Below are 21,800 nucleotides of genomic sequence, written 5' to 3'. Positions count from 1 at the left end.
TACATTTGGGATGGGGAAAATAAGATGTTTAGTTTTGACCATATACATTTTGAGATGCCTCGTAGACATCCAAGTGAAATGTCCAGGAGGCAGTCAGATAAGCAGGTAGAGATACATTTTGGGAGTCATCAGAGTATATGATCACCTAGAAGTGAGCACACAGAGAGAAAGGAGGAGTCAAAGAAATGAGATGATTGAGCAAAGGAGACAGAGTTGAAGAGAAAGTACTAGTGAGCCATGAACTAGAATCTTCAAAGAATGAGGGAGGGAGTGGTCCAGAACTTTGTATAACTGCTCCAAGGAGGCAGAGTGAGTGGTACCAATTGATGGGATGAGTTTCCAAGCCTGGTGGTTTTTAAGGTGAATAGAGCAATTGTCTAGAAGTGATGAGAAGCAAGGACACCCACCTTGTCTCCCAGTGCAATAGCACAAGGGTGTGAGGAAATAAAATAGGCACTCGGGAGAGCTCTAGGAAGCTATGTAATTGCTAAAGCCAAGCTCAGAGTAAGAAGAGGAAGGAACTGTTCAGACAAGGTTACAAAGACAAGGGACTCTAGTGATGACAGACTTGTGAGTTGTGGAGTGCACAGGTAGGTGGGAGATGGAGTCAATTAGAGATGGTGTTGTGTGGGCACAAGAGGCCACAGGGTGAGAGATTACCTGGAGTCCTTGGTTTCTAATTGTGGTGAATATAGACAGGGATGAAGGACATAACAGAATTAGCCCCTGTATTCTTTAGGCAGATCAGTGGGGATGCATTGAGAAGGAAGGAAGAGAAAGAGAGCTCTTCTGTGTTGTGAATTAAAAAACAATAAACCGTTGAGTGCTAATGCAGGAATGTGATCACTTAACAAATGATTTCATCGTAAAATGTGTTTTCTAAGTTGTGGCAGTTTAGCACTAGGCATCTCTAGGCAGCATGGATTCAACCCTTATCACAACAAGTATGTGTTGAATATCTATACTGTACAGGGCCTGGGAGAGGATGAAGAGAAAGGAAGGCAGTCATCTCTAGGAAACGTGTGTCCTCCATTGCAGCTGTGCCTCTTGCCTAGCAGATGACAAGAAGAGACTTGGCAGTTTCAAACCTTTTGTTGCTCGTTGGGATTCCAGGAGGCGCAGCTCCTCCTTTGTCTCCGGGGCAGACCACTTGTCCACTTTTCCTAGTGCTCCTATGTTGGATAGCTGTAGCTTAGAAATGCCTGCACCATTTTATAACAGGCACCCAATAAACGATCAGATGACACGCATACAGGACCGACATCTTCATTGTTCAAAATGTGGAGGACCTAAACCCATCTGCCACACCCAACTAGGCTTCCTGTTCCCCATGTTTTTTAAAGAAATGAGAAAAAATAGTAGTTTTAAGTCAACAGAACTAGAATGATCAAAACATGCCAAACATGCCATGTTCCTCCATCCAGGATTATGAAAGACAGCAGTGATTCTTGGGGTTCTTTCCTGATGAAGCCAGTTGGGTCTTCCAATCTTTTTCCACACGGTACTCTAGCCATTACAATTGATTAGAACTAGGCCACATCTGATGACATAAGGAGCACCACCTGTTCAGATACATAAAATGGGTCCTGACATGGAATACCACAAGGTTTTTAGTAGATGCTGGAAGGATTTCTGTGCTCCTTCAAAGTACTTCATGTTCCTGCAACAAGAAAACTAGTTCTAAAGTATCCTCTCCAGAGGAGAGGGCACAAGAGGCAACCTAGCATGGGGGGTGGCCAGTTATTTGCTCATCAATGATGGTTTATTTTAATGTTGGAGGAAGCCAGTAGCTTCAGTTAAGGTGGCTATCTCCTGCCCCAGGGATGGCCCCAATTCTGGCATCTGATATTGTTGCTGTATCATGGAGTTTGGCATGAAAAGTGATGCAAACATGGTGATTCTACTAAATTTAGAGCATTGAATGGAGCAAAGATGTTCTCCCCTCTAATCTTAGGCTAAGGTGTCCACCAACGTATTTCGTTAGGAAGATGTTATTATACTCCCCCCCCCCCCCCCGCACCCCTAACAATCCTAAGACCGTGTCTCAATTTGAGTCTCTGCTTGGGAGAGGCTTTCTTTACCTTGTCTTTGAGAGGAATGTACAGCCATGAACATAAACTCAGAGCTTGGCCAATGCTCTATCCACTGAGCCAAACCGGTTAGGGTTGGAGAGGCTTTCTTTACCTTGTCTTTGAGAGGAATGTCCAGCCATGAACATAAACTCAGAGCTTCGAGTCATCTGAACAGTTTCATTTAGAGAAGCAGATACTGAAAAGATACAGCATTTTTGTTCTTATGTTCTCTCTAAATTGAACTGAGATAAGAACAGGAATTAAGCTGCTTAGAGATCTGAATTAGGGGGACAATTATTCTAACACCCAATGATAGGGGAGAGGCTCCCAGAGTGCATAATCTCCCGATTCTTATGAAAAATTGTCACTCTCTGGCTATCTATGCTTGACTGGAGGTTCTGCAAAGTCATCTAAGCCTCCTTTTCTTGCTGTTATTCTCTCAGATTGATATTTGTTCCTTTTCAAATGATTGTTCCATTTTAAAACATTCTGAACAAGGCACAGTGCATAATCTGTATCATTTAGCACTCCAAATACTCTGCCATTATGCCAGGGTTCTTATGGCTGAGCACGCCTTGTCAATGGAAATTTATTCAATGAAATGTGAAATTACTTTAGAAGATACATTTAGAGCATTCGCTCTAGCCCGGCATGTTGAGCTGAAACGGTTCAGGGACTTAGTTACATATTAGGAAGTTAATCATTGTTTATCATTGGGCACCTTGTCATTCTTGACTGCTGCCTCTGCCTTTTGACCTGTCACATGGCCTCAGAGGGTAGAAAGTCCAGTGTGTGAAAGTTCATTTCAATGGTGTCTTTACATTTTCATGACATTTTTGATGTCAGAACCAGAGTGTGTAGTCAGGGTGCTGGTCGGAGCTTTGCCAACTGTCCCCTTCCAACCTGCATCATCACCATCATAGAGTCTCCAAAAGTAGATTCTGATAACTATTAGTATTGCTGTATGAGCTAAGCCAGGTTTAGCCAAACCCATTCCCAAGCAATGGCTCCTTTGTTTCCTATGAAGGAGGACAGCAACTCTATTCCCTTGGAATCAGAAAAAAAATATGTTTAGCTGGATATATTCAGGAGGAGGTTATATTCACTCAGCAAGTTCAAGGACTCAGAGGTGTTGGAGAGAGAATCTATAATAATACAAGCGTAATATGCGAATTAGACCAGCCATCCTTCTGGACGACCTTCCGGATGAAGCTGGGCTGAGAGGGAAGCCCGGGTCCCGGGTGCCAGCCGGCAGCCGGAGGGAAGCTCAGGTCCCGGGTGCCAGAGGGAAGCCAGTGCCGGCAGTTGGGGGAAGGAAGGCCTATTCTTGCATGAATTTCGTGCATCGGGCCTCTAGTAATAATAATAATCATGCAACTTTAATTCCTAAAAAGATTCCAATGAGTACCCTAAGTCTGAAAGATATATCCTTCCACCTGGGAGCCTATAAAAAATCAGTGTCCTGGACCAAGAGGTCCCCAGGGATGGTGCATACAGCAGAGCCATTGTGTTCCCGAAGCCTGGTATGTGGTGGGTGCTCCATGAGGGCTTGTTCAGTAAATGAATAAAAGCCAGACTAGAATTCAAGATCCAGATGCTAGCCAGATGGGTGCCAATACCCACAGACCACTGCTCCTACAGCCCACATTCTCTCAAGCGCCTCAGGACAACCATTAATAACAAGGAATGCTCTGTAAATTGCCATGTAGTAAATCTAAACCTCATTAGAAACCAAAAACACTTTTCCTCCTAAATATCTCTTTAGAGTCCCTTCCAGTCTTTATGATGGTTGTAAAAATCCTCTTCTCTGACATTACAGGTGAAGAACAGGTTGATGTAAGCACCCAGTGACATTATCTAGAAGGCCGAGGCAGGAGGAGTGAGAGGAAGCCGGAGATGCTTTTGTGTTGCTTATTTTCTGTGTGTTCCTCTCTTTTTGAAGAATCTCCTCTGGAGGCCAGATTTCTGAATCTAGTTGTGTAAAGGGTTTGGCTCCAGGTGACATATTACTGGGGTCTCCCTCCGTCTGGGGAGGTGCTGCCCATAGTTTCAGGGAACAGCGTTGATGTTGGGAGAATCCTTGTCACTGCAGCAAAAACCTCATTGGATGTGACTACAAGCAGAGGCATAAAAAGCATCTGTGTGTTCCCATTTGCTCTTGCACCTCTGCTTTCACCAGGAGAACATGCCTGGTTAGCTTGCTAGAGGGAGCCATTAGATATATGGAGGAGAGTCAAGTCACCCCAGGTGACAGCCAGTTAACCCACAGAGATGTGTGAGCCCCAGACAATAGCTGGTCAACTCTCAGACTTATGAGTGAGCCAAGCCAAGACCAGGAGAACTGCCCAGTAAGGTCTAAAAAGCAATCTACAGACTCATAAGCTAAATAAACGATCACTGTTGCACACCACTGAGTTTTAGAGTGGTTTGTTGTACATCATTATTTTGGCCAAAGACACCAGATGCAGCCACTTTCCATTACTGTTAAGGGGTATAATTCAGTGATAAAGGCACCTGACTCTAGAAGCTGGGAGCTTAGGTTCAAATCCTGCCTTTGTCCCTCACTGACCTTGGGAGAGTCACTTAAATTCTCTATATCTCAGTTTCTTCATCTATAAAATGAAGACAATACTATCTACCAACCGATGGGTGATGTGAAGATTAAATGAACTAATTACATATGAAAAACTTAGAATAGTCTCCAAGTAGCACTATACATGTAGTATTATCACCTGCTATTTGTTGATTTGCAACTTTCTTTGCTCTTAGAAGAGGAAGCACTGATCACTCTGAGCCAGATGGGTTCAGTAAGCATGAGTCAGGTCATCTCAGACTGATCTTATTTCATTCTTTAATGGAGTTACTAGGTTGGCATAGCAGGGAAATTAGTTATTTGTGGTATATTTAGATTACATCCAGGAACCTGGCAAAATGTGACCTTGAGAACCTGGTGGACAAGATAGAAAAGTGGACTGGATAATAGGTATATTGAATATTGGAGGAACTCAAAGTGAGTTTATTAATGAAATCAGTAGTAATATTAATGGAGAATTCTAGATGTGGTCATTTCTCAGTCTTATGCCAGTGAGTTAGAAGTCAGCCTTATCAAATCTGTGAATGATGTGGGCTTTGAAGGATAGCCTATGTTCTGAAAGACAAAATCAGAATCCGGAAATTTCTCAATAGGCTGGAATGAATGACTAAATTTAACTTAAAGAAATTTCATAAAGATAAACAAAAGCCCTAACACTTGGGTCTAAAATATATTGCTCAAATACTGGGTGATGGTAATGAGAGGAACATTAAATGTAATTTAATTGAACAGCAATACTTAAAGAAACAAGACAGGGGAAAGCCCGTTCACTCTCAGTTGTTAACTAATTTGTCTTCCTTGGAAATACTGCTCTCTCTTATTTTTCTTCTTTCTGAGTTGTGGACCTCCTTGTCTTCACTGCCTCTCAGCACATCTTAAACATTTAAAATAAACAAAAAAGTGTAAAGCACAAAATAAAACCCTCCCTTGATTTTATTACTGCCTTTAACCCAATGTGTTTACTTTCCTATACTGTACAGTTACTCAGATAACTTCATTTTCTGGGTGAAAAAGGTGAAGGGATTGAACAAAATAAAAACAACCCAAACACCAAACATAAACAAACAAAAACAATAAACCCCTCATAGACACAGACAATAGTATGGTGATTACCAGAAGGAGAGGGGGGATGGGAACAAGTAGAAGTGGATAAAGTGGAGTTAAATGGTGATAGAAGGAGACTTGACTTTGAATGGTGAACACAATACAATATACAATTACTAGAGGCTCGGTGCACGAATTCATGCACAGGAGAGAGAAGGCAGCTATCAGGGCCTGCTGGCTGTGGGGAGGGACCGAAGGAGGTTGGCGGCAGGCCCTGATCTAGTTGTGTAGATGTGCTGAGGTAGCAGCAAGCAAAGACCACAGACAGAGCACCCCAAAATGGCCTGAACACCAGCTACACTCTGAGGTGGAAATACAGCTCTACTTCACTGCCCGTGCTCGGGCCGCCTCACTCTCCCCAGGGCAGAGTTGCTAACAGACAGGTCATCTCTTCTACCTCAGCCACACATTTTCTCGGGGCTCCGCCCCAAGCATGAGAGGTAGCTGACTTCGGCCAATGGTGGCACACCACTGTAGGAGTGCTAGCCAATCAGTGGTTGGGAGCCCGGAAAGGCACCAGCCGAGCTAGAAGTGGCTGACGCACCAGTGGTGGCAGAGGTAAGATGGCGGCAGTGCTTACTTGATATCTTTGCAGTTAGGCTGCTGCCTTGCCCTTCTGCCCCCTCCAAGCTGCTACACTGTCTCAATCAGCATTGGGGTCACTCTCCTCCTACAGGCTTCCCGGACCCAGATTCTCCGGTGCCCAGAGCCTTAGCCGGAGAGGTTGGGGGGAGGGACCATGAGAGGTTGGCTGACGAGAAGGTTGGCTGAGGGAGCTCACTGACCACCATGGAGAAGCTCCTGCATTGAGCGTCTGCCCCCTGGTGTTCAGTGTGCGTCATAGCGACAGGTCAACTGGTAGTTCCAGTTGTTCGGTCATAATGGTCACTTAGGCTTTCATATATATAATTATACGATAGCACACTTGAAACCTAAATAATTTTATTCCCCAATGTCACCCCAATAAATTCAATAAAGATGAAAAAATATATATTATAATTTGTTCCCTCAAAAAATAAAACCATCTTGCATTATCTTAGGAACAGTATAATAGCAAAGAGCAACTTTTAAGACTCAGTGGCAGAACAAGGCTAACAATATGAATGTGGCTATTGGTGCTAGGCTTAAGGTCATTGCTTGTTTTGTTATTGGTTATTGGCTACCAGGACAGCAAAATGAACTGCAAATGAAAGGAGTGGGTGTGGGTTGCATAGAAAGCACTAGGAGCTTTGATTTTGCATCTGCCTGAAGAGACGTGGCAGAGCTCAATGGAATGATGAGTCTCACAAAGATCCAACTGGCCTTGTGCTGATTAAAACATCTCAGTCCAAATTCACTAATTTTCCAACCTCGTGAGAAATCCGCATCTGACATGACACTGCTTGCTTAAGAATATGTGGGCCGAGCCAGGAGATCTACCAATTTCTAGGCATTCATGAAGAAGCCCTGAGTTTGCATGTTCTTGGGAACATTCAAATCACACTATACAGAAATGGAATTTGTCTCCTCTTTCCTTTATTGAGTTAAAAAATAACTCTTTTTTTTAAAAAAAAATATTTTTACTGATTTCAGAGAGGAAGGGAGAGGGAAATAGAAACATCAGTGATGAGAGAGAATCATTGATTGGCTGCCTTCTGCATGCCCCCTACTGTGGATCCAGCCCACAACCCAGGCATGTGCCCTTGACCAGATACGAACCCGGGACCCTTCAGTCTGCAGGCCGATGCTCTATCCACTGAGCCAAACCACCAGCTAGGGCCAAAAATAACACTGTTTAAAGTGTATTGTAACCAATGAGAGAGAGAGAGAGAGAGAGAGAGAGAGAGAGAAAGAGAGAGAGGGAGGAGACTAAAAATTAGCATACCATTTGAAAATAGGAATTTTATATTCTACTGGCATTCTGACATTTTGTCCCTTTGGTCAAACGTAAATGTATTTGTCTTTTTTCTTATAGTTGACAGTATTCTTCCTGGGAAAGAAAAGAATGTCAGGAGAAGAACATTCTTTCTTTCCAACTTTTGAAGAATTAAGAAGAATTAGATTTGTTATTGCAAAAGCTGTTATAGCAGGCAAAGATGCAACTGGTTGCTTTGCTAGGTGACATGTTTTCTATCACTAGGGAAACCAAGAAATTACTTGATGGAGGTGACATTAGAAGGAATTCAAGTAAATCAAGAGCATTAGGTTTTAAAATCTCATTATGACATAAGTTCTAAAATACCAAAGAAACAAAGACAAATACGAAGGTATTTTGTTGAGGGACTTCTCCCATTAAATGTAAATATAATGTAACAGAAATTATATTATCATAATCAAATGTTAGTTCTGGTTCTCATTTTGTCAGGTGCAGAGCTCTATCGATACCTTTAAAATTGTTTTTGTAATAAAGCCAGCCAAGCATGAAATAACTTCTGTGTTAGTAAAGGCTAATAGAGGAAATTACACTAATGAGAGGCTAATAAAGCCAACTAAGATGACCCTAGAAGCACGTGTCCCTTTCAGACAAGGCTGGTGAATACCGTGCCTGTTGTAACACAGAGGGTTATGTTCTCATTTTCTGAAGGAAGTTCTGGGGAATTTATCAGCAGGGGGCATTGGTGTTCTAGCAGCAGGAGAAGAATAAGTGCTCTTGGTAATTCTATAAGCACTATAAAATGATCAACAAATCAAAGCGGATAGGAAACTATTTTTCTTAGAAAAATCTACATAGAAACATCATCTGTTTTAAATGAAACTGAAGGAAATAAAAGTACAGCATGTACATATTCGTTTTTTTTCCCCAAAATAAATGAAAGATGTTGGTGGCCTTAAAAATTTTTTTTGAGCAGAAAAAAAATATCACAGCAGCTGTGGATTCAGCATTTCCAAGTCCTAGGAATCAAAGAGACAGCTGAATCTGCATGGTGGTGAACAGCATCAGTGATGCTTACAGCTCCCACTTAGTTGTAATGAGAGTAAAATCCAACTGTTCTCTGTGTGGGAAACTTCTCTAATACAAAAAATACTGGTCTGGTCTCTCCCCTTCCACTGGTACAGACAGGCAAAGGCACACAATCATGAAAGGAATTGGGAGGGAAAAGGAAGAATATGTAGATTTGGAATGCACAGTGTATGACATGAAGAACTGCATTTCTTCACTCTAGAACACATACAACCCTGTAATTTGTCAGGGATAAAAATTATTAAATACCAATAAAAAATAAGTGCAAGTTTTCCCATATTTACCATCATATAAATGCCAGATGGCTGATATAATTACTTATGAATGATTACACCTTATAGGAAATTTTAATATCCTAGCTTTCTCACCCTCTATCCTCAAACATACTTTTAGTGTTACACCTTAGAAGTTAGAATTCTAGGATTTAAAATTTGATATCTTAAGGAACAACACAAAGGAAGAATACATCAAACCCACATAGACACACCTCTAGATTTCTCATATTTAATTCTACTTGAAGCCTGGTATGGCTGTCTAATTCCAACTGACCCTAAGGCTCATCCAGGTTTTTACCTTAGTTCATTCCGTACATATTGATGAAGCCCTGCCAGGTAAGTGGCAGACTTGAGCTATAACATTTGCCTTCACCCCTGAGGGTCATACTCTGATCTCCTAGAACATGAGTTTCCAGTTGAGTTATATTTTCCTCAACTTCATAAACCCTTAGAGTATTTCTCCCTGATACTGCCTACAAGCACAGGAAGAAAACAGCACCACTCTACAAGCGAATAAACAGTGAGCAAAGTTCACTTGGATATTTCTGTAAAATATGGGTTCTGTTATTGTGGTGACATAAATAAATCTTAACCTTCTCATAGACAAGAAATTTCTGAGTAATAAACTCAAAAAATGTTGACTTCTGTAGTGACATTTTCAAATCAGTTCAACAAATTTGGAAGAAAAGAGTCATCAGAATAGTTTTGCAATTGCAAATAATTTTTAGACCAAAAGCATATTCAAATAAGATTTAAAAAAAAAACATGTGGGGCCTCACACAGGTCTTTTTCAAAAGCACTTGGAAAAAATAAATTATTGCAGTAGGAGAAATTTTGCTAAATCCCTGTTTCATGTGGCTTAATCTGTTTGGGGGCAGAAAAAAAATACTTAAACTCAATTTATAGCTAGCAGACTTCCAACCCAACTGGTGTGGCTCAGTGGTTGAGTGTCAACCTGTGAATCAGGAGGTCACCGTTTGATTCCTGGTCAGGGCACATGCTTAGGTTGTGGGCCCCATCCCAAGTAGGGGGCAGGTAGGAGGCAGCTGATCAATGATTCTCTCTCACCATTGATGTTTCTATCTCTCTTTCCCTCTCCCTTCCTCTCTGAAATCAATAAAAAAAATTTTTAAAAAATGGCTTCCAGGCAAATCACTGCCCTCTTCTGATAGACAGTCAGAGGGCCAGGGAGTCTCCCCCACTGACCAAGATGTCTCTGGGGGAGGTTAACACTGAGCCACTGAGCATTGCCAAAAGTTAGAAAGATGCATGGATAGGGCCCCAATACACTGAAATCTAGAAAGATGAATGGACAGGACCTGAGCATGCCAAAAGCCAGCAAGATAACTGGATAGGAAAAAAAACCCCTCCCCTCTAAGAACTGCTGGCTTGAGCAGGAAGAAGAGATAGTCTTTGAGATGAGAGTCCACCATTCTCCCAGGTTGCATGGCACCTGAATAAATCTCTTTCCTTTTGCACCAACACCTGCCTTATCAGTTTGTCTTTCATTGCAGCAAGCAGCCAAAACTACATTTTTGGGTTACACTTCCAGAAAGTATTAATTATCAAGGCACCATTTTTTGTTCCTTATTTCTCCTCCCATTCTAGTGGCCTTGATAGTGAAAGGGTAGATAAGGGTTGTGGGGAGAGATGTAATGAAAGCTTACGTGAAGAAAAAGCTCTGGCCTTCGAACTGTATAGTTCATTTCCCTGCTCTGCTGCTAACCAGCTATGAGAACTTGGGCTAGTCATTCAAGCTTACCTCATCCCAGTAAAATGGGGAAAATCATTCCTAATACAACAGGGGGAAAATATCAATTTGTGAAGATAACAGCCTTCTGCCAAGGAAAATTCTGGCCATTGATAGCGAGGCTTCTTCTCTATCCTTCCTTTTAATTAAATAGATCCAGAATTAAATGCTAAAAGGCAGGGTGTGTTACAGAATTTACACTGAAAATTTAGAATAGAGAGTGACTAAAGAAAAAAGCTCCTTAAAAACATGCCTAAAAATAGAGTGGTGTTTTTGTTTAGTTTTCTTTTTATTACCAGCCTTTGTGTTTGGTGATGTTCATTTTTAAGGGAGCCAGTAAATAGCACCCTTTTCACCCACCAAGTATTTTGAATCAATTAGGAGAGAAGGTGTGAGAGAGATCAAGCTAGTCTCCCTTGATATTTCTAAGGGCTGGTTTGGAGGATGGGGTTGAGATGGATCTTCTAATACTGAACCACAGAATTAGGTGGACTTACCTACTTAAGCACAGACAGTGCTAGAAAACCACAGTCCTTCCCCACAAAGAAGGCACAGATCAGAACATGTTTCCCGTGGTATCTGGCTCCCAATGGGTAGGAAGGAGGAAGAAGCTGAGCCATGCATGTCTAGTGCTGCTTCCAAACTTTGCCAGTGATGAAACTTACTCTACCCCAGAGCAGGGGCAGCTGAAGGGGTGGAGAAGCCAGGATTTACATATACCCTCCTCCATATCTCTTCACATGAAAGGAAAAAGCAGGAGTGGGAAATGTGCTTCTGAGAGCATAAATCATGTCAGCATTCCTGTTCAGCAGAATGAATTGGATTTTGCAATAATGAAATTTATCCTAAGTAACAGAACTCTGCATCCATATCCTTAATGTTTAAACAGACCGCACATTTCATCACTCTGATGAATACATTCTGGTTTTATTCTGGAACGGCCTGAAATGAGATGTGATATGTCTGGATCCGCCCCCCCCCCCCCCCCCCCCCCCCCGCCTTCTCCACTTTATTAAACCTTTTACTGCATTTAATTTCCAGAGAGGACTGGATGGTTTCCAGGGGAGGGAGGGGAGAAGGATGTACGCCGCTGTCATGATCTCTGACAGTGAGATACAGAGCACTGATTTTGACAGCAGTACTCAAAATCACAGTAATTAGGGAAAATACCCACATCCTTATAAGCAGAGTGTTAACTGATTCTAAGAAACTTAATGAGAACTTACAAGAGGAAGTATACTTTTGCTACTGAAAATTAAACATTAATTAATCAGAAGGCAATGGTTACATTGCCTCTCCACCTCAGTCACTTGGCAAGGCACAGAGACCGGAGAGGCCTTAGAATCTGCTGACCTTGCTGCTGCGGCCCTCCAAACGGGTCCTCTAAGTTTATGGTCAGTTTTAAGGCTGAATTTTACTTCCCATTAAAGAGCTTGTTAAGATCTTGTTGCAGAGATGGAAGCTTTCAAATAGCCAGTACTTTAGACTTAGGCATCTTATTTTGCAAAAGCCTTTTTAATCGCCCTTTTAATTACAAAGATAAAAAGGGCGATTAAAAATCTACTGCTAATAATTTGTAACAACATCAAATTATTAGCAGTAGATTTTTTTGAATGATTGGACAATGGATGTTTTCTTTTTTTTTCTTTTCTGCATTTTATGCTCCCTGCTTTTATACATGGAAAAAATAAAGTAAATTTTCATTTCTAAAGGTCTACTGATTCTCCAGGAAGAGTTAATCAGTGACCCCACATTAGCTTTAAGGCACTTAAGAAACTAGCTTTTGTTTCTGTTTCTATGATCTTGGAGATGTGGAAAATTTGATGAACTGGAAAATAAACAGATATTATTTGAACCTTACACTGAACTTTTTTTTTTTTTACTAAATGACTGCAGACACTCTTTATTTTTATTTCAATATAAAATTGAGAATTAGTTAAGAATTAATGTGTCACTTATATGTGGAATCTAAAGAACAAAATAAAACAAACAAAATAGATACAGAGAATAGACCAATGGTGGACAGAGGGGATGGGGTAGGGGACCGGGTGTGAAAAAGGTGAAGGGATTAAGAAGTACAAATTGATAGTTATAGAATAGTCACAGAGACGTAAATTATAGCATAGGGAATACAGTCAATAATATCGTAATAACTATGAGGCCAGGTGGGTACTTGAAATATCGGGGGGGGGGGGTAGGGGGATAGGCCCACTCTAAAAGTACATGATTGTCTAACCACTATGCTGTACACCTGAAACTAATACAGCATAATACTGAATATAAACTGTAATTGAAAAAAAGGATTAATATATCATTGTGGCTTTGATTCAATAGCAAACCTCTGATCCAATAATAAATAAGGCAAACTTATGGAAGCAGACCTAATCATTTTTTCATTCTGAGCTAAGAACTGGTTGATTTTGACAGGGCAGGTCATGGGAATGGCCAATTTGGTCAGAACAATCTCCTTGGGGGCTGCAGCTCAAAATACTTTATATTGACTCCTGGGTAAATAATATAGTGACTTGGGGAGAGGGATCTTTTGACATTTGACTCCTTCAGCTCACATAGTTTGTATTTCACCCCTGCAAATTTCTTTTTTTTTTTTAAAAAAAATATATTTTATTGATTTTTTACAGAGAGGAAAGGAGAGAGATAGAGAGTCAGAAACATCGATGAGAGAGAAACATCAATCAGTCGCTTCCTGCACACCTCCCACTGGGGATGTGCCCACAACCAAGGTACATGCCCCCGACCAGAATCGAACCTGGGACCCTTCGGTCCGCAGGCCGACGCTCTATCCACTGAGCCAAACCGGTTACGGCATCACCCCTGCAAATTTCTATTAACTTCCTATTGTTCCTCCCAGTCAACTCATTCTCCTCCAAATTTAGCAGCAACCCTGTCCAATCACCTCTACAATGAATTGACTATTTTACTCTTTTAAAATTATGGTTTCCCCAGTTTCTGTGTAGCATTTATGGTGAAATCAATGGGCTCTGCTTTTAAACAATCTCATCTTTTCCAACCTATCATATCTCCAATAGTCCCACTGGAATTTATTGTCAATTTCAACCTCTGTCCAGTTTCTTTTTTGTGTGTTTAAATTTATTGATTAAATGTGCCTTATTTATCTTTTCTATCTCTTTATATTCTACTAGAGGCCCGGTGCATGAAATTCATGCATTGGGGGGGGGTCCCTCAGCCCGGCCTGCAATGATGCAAGCGTTCCCCCCACCCCCGGCTGCTCTGTGCCCACTGCCCAGAGGCCCTCTGTGGCCGGGGTGGAACACTTGCCTCATCACTGCGGTGACGAAGCAAGCATTCTGCCAGGCCGCTAATGCTGCCCGATCTCAGCAGCCTCCCCCCCGGGACTGGGGTACTCTGGCAGGGCTGAGAGGACTGGGTGCCTCCATCTTGTGGCTATGGGCGCCATAATCTTTGTGACTGAGTGATGGTTAATTTGCATATTACCCTTTTATTAGATAGGATTTTCTCCATTTAATTCCCTGATATCTGTTTTATATACTTACTAGAGGCCTGGTGCATGAAATTCGTGCATGGGTAGGATCCCTAGGCCTGGCCTGCGATCAGGGATGATCGGGGCCTTCCTTCCTCAGCTGCTGGCCAGGGCCTTCATTTGTTCTGTGCTGCCCCCTGGTGGTCAGTGCACATCATAGTGAGCTAGTGAATTCCCAGTCTCATAGGTCGAACTCCCGAGGGAACACTTTGCATATTAGGTTTTTATATATATAGATGCTTTCTTTGACAGCCTTTTTATACCTTTTTTGTACTGCACTTTTAAGTGTGATATATTCTCACCAAACTTCTGAGGCAAATACTATATCCACTTCCAGGTCCAAATAAAGGATGTGGACTCCTTGCTTTCAGAATCCAGCCTTTGTACTCCTGCACCCCACCCTGATGTGACTTGCACGGGTTGGTCTTTGTACCAGAGTTACAATCAGCTGGGTTTATGCTAGTCCTGAAAGAGGGTCCTACAGTGGGTATGACTGTAAGGGAATTTGCAATATGGTTTTTACTCACCATTTGTATTGGTTTTTGCCTACCCTCCCCAACAGGCCAGGAGCTTCCAGATCAGGAGCTTCCAGATTGTGTGTGTGTGTGTGTGTGTATGCGAACGAATAGGCACACTCTTTCTCACAGCAAAGTGCCCCAAATATACTAGGTACTCCCCTTAAGTTTATTGAATTGACCTGAGTTGAAACAACAGCAGCAACAAATTTGAAAAGCTAGACCCCTCACACCTTCTAAATAACTTCGGGCTTTCTGATTTTCACTGGGTCAAATGAAGAATGCACAGGGGATGCTCTGAAGAGTAAGGCACACATTTAATGAGCTCACAGTGTAGGAAGGGAGATGGTCCTATGCAAAACTAGTATAATGCAGAGGGTCAGGCACAATTCTAGATGCATTTAGAAGACACAGTAGAAGCCCAGAGAAGGGATGTCTGGTCAAGAAAGGCTTCACAGAGCAAACAAAACCTCCACCCCACCATAAATCTTTTGGGGAAAATCATTAGTTTTGAATTTGGGTCTTTTTAGATTCTGAGAACAAATGTTGCCAGGATGCCAGTTGTTGGAGCAAAGGTAATACCTATGCTTTCATAAAAATTTTCACACAAATGTAACAGATAAAAATTTTGCCTATAAAATAGGGTATTTTTTTAAATTCCCTTTTAAAAAAAGTCAATTTATATGTGAGTTTGAGTTGCCATCACATGGGGCCACAGAAATTTATTCTGTAGTAATTAATGGGATTCCCCAGGATCTTAAGAGTGCATCAGAGAGCCCCAGGGTGCTGTACTGCACTGGGCAGCCCCGAAGCCCCCAGATTCCTGCTCACTCAGGTCCTTCTAGTTCCAGTGGCTCCGCTACTTCTGTGCCACAGTTTGGTCACAGGTATCTTTGCTGGGACTCCAAGCCTCTGGGCCCAAAGTCCAGCCTCTTTGGTGTCCCAAGTGGTGGTCACCTTTGAGGTCTTGCCAACACACAGAAGTTCTGCCACCCAGCAGGACATATGCCCCATTAAGTGAAAGACCCACCCATTTTGTTCCTCTTGTCTAGTCTTGGGGAATATCCTTCTCCTCTGAATACAGTGGGGCCTGGACTTAGGAGTGTCCCGACTAACGAGTTTTTCGAGATACGAGGCGTCTCTTGGCCGATTTTTTGCTTTGAGTTGCGAGCTAAAATTCGGGTTACGAGCCAGCTTCAGATACAGGGTGCTGTACTGCACTGGGCAGCCCCGAAGCCCCCAGATTCCTGCTCACTCAGGTCCTTCTAGTTCCAGTGGCTCCGCTACTTCTGTGCCACAGTTTGGTCACAGGTATCTTTGCTGGGACTCCAAGCCTCTGGGCCCAAAGTCCAGCCTCTTTGGTGTCCCAAGTGGTGGTCACCTTTGAGGTCTTGCCAACACACAGAAGTTCTGCCACCCAGCAGGACATATGCCCCATTAAGTGAAAGACCCACCCATTTTGTTCCTCTTGTCTAGTCTTGGGGAATATCCTTCTCCTCTGAATATAAGGTTTGCTAAAAAACAAGAAAAGTCGGTGAATTTAAGTAGTTTCAGCTGTTTTCATGGCATGGCTCCCTGGCATTTGAGAAGTACACTGAGCCCCTGGCTACTGGCTTAATGTTGAAATGGAATGGAATGGTGTGTGTGTGTGTATAGGGAGTGGGGATAAACACACATACAAATTAATATCTCACTATATTGTTCTGCCACATAAGCTACATGTTTCCCAGGAAACGCACTTTTAGAAGAGCTACTGTGACACCTGCCCAGAGGACATGCAGTGGAATCCTCAGGTAGGGTGTAAACTCGGGGACTCAGAGAGAAGGTGTGGGGGGAATGTGGTGAGTGGGAGAGATCAACCAAAGAATCTGCATGCATAACCCATGGATACAGGGTGGTGAAGGCCAAGGGGTGGGGGGGGGGTGAAAGTGGGCTAGAAGAGGTCAATGCGGAAAAAAGGAGACATATGTAATACTTTCAACAATAAAGATTTAAAATTAATTAATTGAATGTAAAATAAATAAAATGAAAAAAAAAGGGACTGAGATTGTAAAAGATGAAAAGAAGTCATGGGCTCTTTGGTCTTGTAGAAAGAACACTGAATTGGGAGTCAGGAGGCATGGGGTTTGGTCTTCGTTCTCTCACTAAAGTTACTGTGTGACTGGACAAGAGACTTTACATAATCTCTCTGGGCCTCAGTTTCCCCAATGATAAATAAGTGATATGGATGGGTTGATCCTAAGGGCCCTCCAAACCCTAATACATGTATCTGGTTTGGTGTAACAGGAGTGGATATGTTATTTTACAAAATAATATAACAGGAGTGGATATATTATTTTTACAAAAGCATCTTAATAGTGACCAACTTATTGTCCTAATTTTGACACTTTTAAGCACAATTGACAATTGACAATGGGAGAGGCTGAATGAGATGGAAAGATTCTGCAAAGAGTTTTCTCTCCCAATCAGGTGGTGGTATCTTTTGGGGTATGGCCCTGGAATCCTCATTATTTTCCTAGCAGAACATTTTTAACCATTGGTAGTGTGTAACCATCAACAAAGAATTGCTGAGCTGTGTGTAACAGGAGTGGATATATTATTTTTACAAAAGCATCTTAATAGTGACCAACTTATTGTCCTAATTTTGACACTTTTAAGCACTATTATTTGGCTGGACTGGTACAGGAACAGTGGGGAAGTAATGTGGAGTGGGGGTGCATGAAGCCTCCGGAGGTAAATGTGGTCCATAGGTAAGCATGGGCGGAAAGGTGTGTCTGGAGCATGTCACTCCCACCGACTGCTGTGGGCCTCCTATTGTTGCTCCTTTCCGGCCATCTTCACTGCGTGCTCCTTGGTCAGCTGCACATTTTGCACCTGAGATGTGAAGTTCTGGGAATCTGGGAGTTTATGGGTGAATTCTTGTAAGGTAGTGGTCTGTCTGGCTCTCGCTTTGGGCGAGCTGTGTGGGACCAGAATGAGCCAATCAGCCCTGTGCAGTGAGGTGAGGAAGGGCCCTTGTTAAGCCTGTCTGCGGTGTCTTCTATTTTTGGGATCCTGCCATGTGAGCAGTGACAGTATTTCTCTCCACAAATGGCCCATCAGAAATATTAAAGATGCCATGTGCTTTAAAGGAATTGACTTAATGATTCTTTCCACTTAAGGAGGAATTGCTGGTAAAATCCATTCCTCAAATGACCCCAAATGACAGATTGCTGAGCAGGCTCAAATTCAGGCCCCACATGTGAACAGCCTTTCACACCCACAGATCCTCTCTGGAGTGTTGATAAGCGCCAACCCTGGGCCATTGGTGGGCACTGGGAAGGAGCCCACAGGGCATTTTCTCCACCAAGTGAAACTGCCACAGGGGTGTCCTCTTCATAAGGAAGAAATAGAACACTCCCTCAAGGCTCAATGACAGAGGCCTGGCCATCAGTAACTTTGGGTGCAGTGAGAAGGAAAAAGAAGTTCAGTCATCTAAGTGGAAGCTTTAATTAAGTTTCCCACCATAACGGAAATGAATGCTCAAAATTTAATAGTGGGCCGTATCTTTTGGGGTATGGCCCTGGAATCCTCATTATTTTCCTAGCAGAACATTTTTAACCATTGGTAGTATGTAACCATCAACAACATCAAAGAATCCACCACCTGATTGGGAGAGAAAAATCTTTGCAGAATCTTTCTTTCCATTTCATTCAGCCTCTCCCATTGTCAATTGTCAGAGGCTAAAGCTCAGTGGCATCTTTTTATTATTCCTCACAACAGCTCATCTAGGGCAGCGAGAGGCTTTGTGAGTCCATCTTTATAAGATGGGGGAGATTTAGCCCCAGATATCAAGCCACAGGTTCCAGCACAGCAATAGGAACAGGAGAGGGGTTTGAACAGGGGTTTCATATTGTTCCATAATTTACTGAAAATTTTTATAAAACTCTAATCTGAAAACTGACTTGTTTTCTACAATGATGAAGTACTGGTTTGGTTACATACATTTACATATTATGTGTATATGGTTCACATCTATATTTATATATAATTTTCTTTAAATTGACAGAATTAAACTAACCGGGCTTTTCATTTATACTAGAATTGTCATGCCATCATTTCCCAGAGGAGCTCAAGCTACCTCAAAATAGAGCATAATTTTCCCAACCCATGTATTAAATGCATTTCCTAACACTCTTAGGTGGCTGGTCAGGCAGAAAATCGTCTGTGGCTTTCTTTTGCTGCCCCATAGTTGGGATGGGCAATCCCCTTAGAACTTATCATTATAGGTCCTTGTTGCTGCAGGTAAATTAGCAAAAAGGATTTAATAATTGGGGTGGGGGGGTTGGGAGAGTTGTCTCTCAGAATATGATGGATAGTCTTCACTAAAGTTCTGGAAGTTCTATCTTCTGGATGTCATGGCCAGCACTAGTCTATGCCAACTAAAATGTTGCCATGCAAATTCAGGAGACATTTGTTCCCCAAAGTTGGTATCCTCTATAGCTGTTGACTTCTAGTCATTTTAGGACCTGTCATCCTGAGGCTAGCTCAGACCTTTCAGAGGCAGAAACATAGTGTTTCCTTCAGGACTGTGGTTTAAAGCCTTGCGAGTAGTGAAATGTTTGCACAATTTCCTCCAGAGCTCCAGTATTAGAAGCATACTGCCATGGAGGTGCCCAGGAGATGGGGCGGGGGGAGGAATCACACAGGCTTCCTCCCGGCCCCATCCCCCACCTTCTTTGAGATTGTCAGAAGCCTCGTTCTCTGCAGAACCCAACTGGAGGGCTCCTGCTCTAAGTTATCTGCAGAAAAAGCCAAATCCTATACAGCTGTCGGCATTCTCAGAACATATAATAGAGAAATGGCTATTTATGTTTGTGCCATCCTACTATGTAATATGGTTCATGGCAAAGGGCTGAGTTTAACTCACAATCTGTGAAAGGTTTACGTGGGTTTGGGATGACAGCTAAAAGGAATATAGAGATTGAGTTGGTTAGGGGGTTGTCTGATGCATTTTGGTGTAGCTAAAAGCCACATTCTCACCAGAGCTGAAATAAATCCACGTGACACCCTGTCAGGTAAAGAGCATGCACAAATTTTATGGCCAAGTTGGCTTGTCAAGATAGCCCAGGAATGAGCAAACATTCTTCCTATTTGTTCTATTCCAAACAGCAGAGTTGGAATTTTAGCAAAATCCATGTTCCTGTGCATTTGTGTGCTATCTTTCTCCAAGTCCCTTAGGGCATACCTATCTGGGGCAGGGCTGGAATGCTTTATAACTGTCATACATACTGCTGGCTGACCCTCTTTCTCAAGTGCTACTTCGATTCCCACGTTACTGCAGGGCTGCCCTAGCGGCTGCTAATTTCTCTGGGGACGCGGTGTCGCTGCCTGAAGAAGTTCTGCGCTGCACTTCTGCTGGAGAACTTGCTCCGCCATTGCTACAGATGCTCTTGTTACTACATTTTGATGCTGATTTTCCAGGCACTCTGTGTACCACTAGAAGGGCTAAGGATGCCATTACACTCAAGTTTTATCTTTCCTATTTTCTTTCTTTCGCTCTTCCGTTCATTTGTTCCTGAAGGATAGGGGAAAGGCAAATAATGTTGAGCATATGTCTTGGTAAATAATAGTCTTTGTAAATATATATTTGTTGGTTGATCTCCTTGGAATTCACTTTTTTTTTTTGGTTAATCCTCATCCGAGGTATTTTTCCATTGATTTTTAGAGACAGTGAAAGGGAGGGGGAGAGACAGAGAGAGAAACATCGATGTGAGAGACACACATCGATTGGTTGTCTACCGCACGGGAATCAAGCCTGCACCCAAGGTACATGTCTTTGGCTGGAATCAAACCTGGGACCCTTCAGTCCACCGGCCAACATTCTGTCCACTGAGCCAAACCAGCTAGGGTGGGAGTTCACTTTTGATGACAAAAAGCACAGGCTTTGGCGTGAAAGACATGCCAGTTTGAATCCATGGTCCATGGTCTGTTTTTATAAGTGGTATAACTTTGGGCAAGCTACTTCACCTCTCTGAGTTTTCATTTCCTGATCTTTCAAGTGGGACAGTAATACCTGTGTCAGGGTGGTTGTAGGAAGGCACGATACAGCGAATGCAACTTGCTGGGTATACAGTCGCTGCTCAACAAGGTTACATCACTTTCCCTTGCACTTGAAGAATGAAGAGCAATCCCACTTGCAGTGTGGACAGTTGGGCACTGCAGTCCCCATAATGAAGACAGGTTCTGACTGAATGATAGGGACTGGCTGGGAGGCTCTCCAAGGAGCAGTGGGCTGTCCCCTAACTTGGCCCCGTCCTAGGCTGAAACCTGTTCTGTGGGTACTGGTTCACCACATTGGTCTACTGGGCGGTTGTCAAGTAGTTTCCAGCAATGCCAGGTTAAAAAAAACACAAACCCACACAAGTCTATGGTAAAAAATCTGTGATAGAATACGGGGGGATTAAGTAATGAAAACTACCAACTGTAGGAGACAGGTTAAAAGATTTGGTGTAAAGACATATTACTTGGCCCTCCCTAGCAACACTGACCTGAAGACGATTCTGGTTGCCACACCTGGAGGGGAGCCGCTGCTGGCATTTAGTGGGTGGAGGCCAGGGGTGCTCCTAAACATCTTACAATCCACAGCACAGCCCCCACCCCAAAACTCATCCAGTCCGAAATGTCCCTGCACTGAGGTTAGGAAACTCAGAACTAAGATAGGCCTACTGGTGTCAGTGGAGCACTCAGATTAGGTCTGGAGCTGCATTATTTCTGCCAAAACACTATGGGAAATGGCAAGTATATGAGATGGCATCGCCAAGGGGAGAACTGGGGGGACCCCCTGCCCCTGTTCTGAGGCCAGGGGAGTTCTACTTGGGATCAGTGGGTTTCAGAGTGAACCAGGGAGAGAAGCGTCAGCTGAGAAAATGCCGAGATTGTAGAGCAACTGGGGGGTGCAAACCTGAGCCCCCAGCGAGGGCTCCTGACAGTGCTGCAGTAGGAGGATGAATGTCACCCCGGGTGGGGGGAGGTGTGGTGGGGTGGGGCA

At 42.8% G+C, this 21,800-nt stretch overlaps 1 protein-coding gene across 1 annotated transcript in view; it reads right to left on the bottom strand.

Moving 5' to 3' along the window:
- The window catches only part of PLPPR1 (phospholipid phosphatase related 1), a 118,433-nt gene that overhangs the window by 49,699 nt on the left and 46,934 nt on the right, over positions 1 to 21,800 (bottom strand). The window lies entirely within an intron of this gene.

Source organism: Myotis brandtii, unplaced genomic scaffold (assembly GCF_000412655.1).
Source record: "Myotis brandtii unplaced genomic scaffold, ASM41265v1 scaffold320, whole genome shotgun sequence".
NCBI lineage: Eukaryota > Metazoa > Chordata > Mammalia > Chiroptera > Vespertilionidae > Myotis > Myotis brandtii.
Note: the sequence above shows the minus strand (reverse complement) of the source record. Positions and strands in the feature narration are given on the sequence as shown.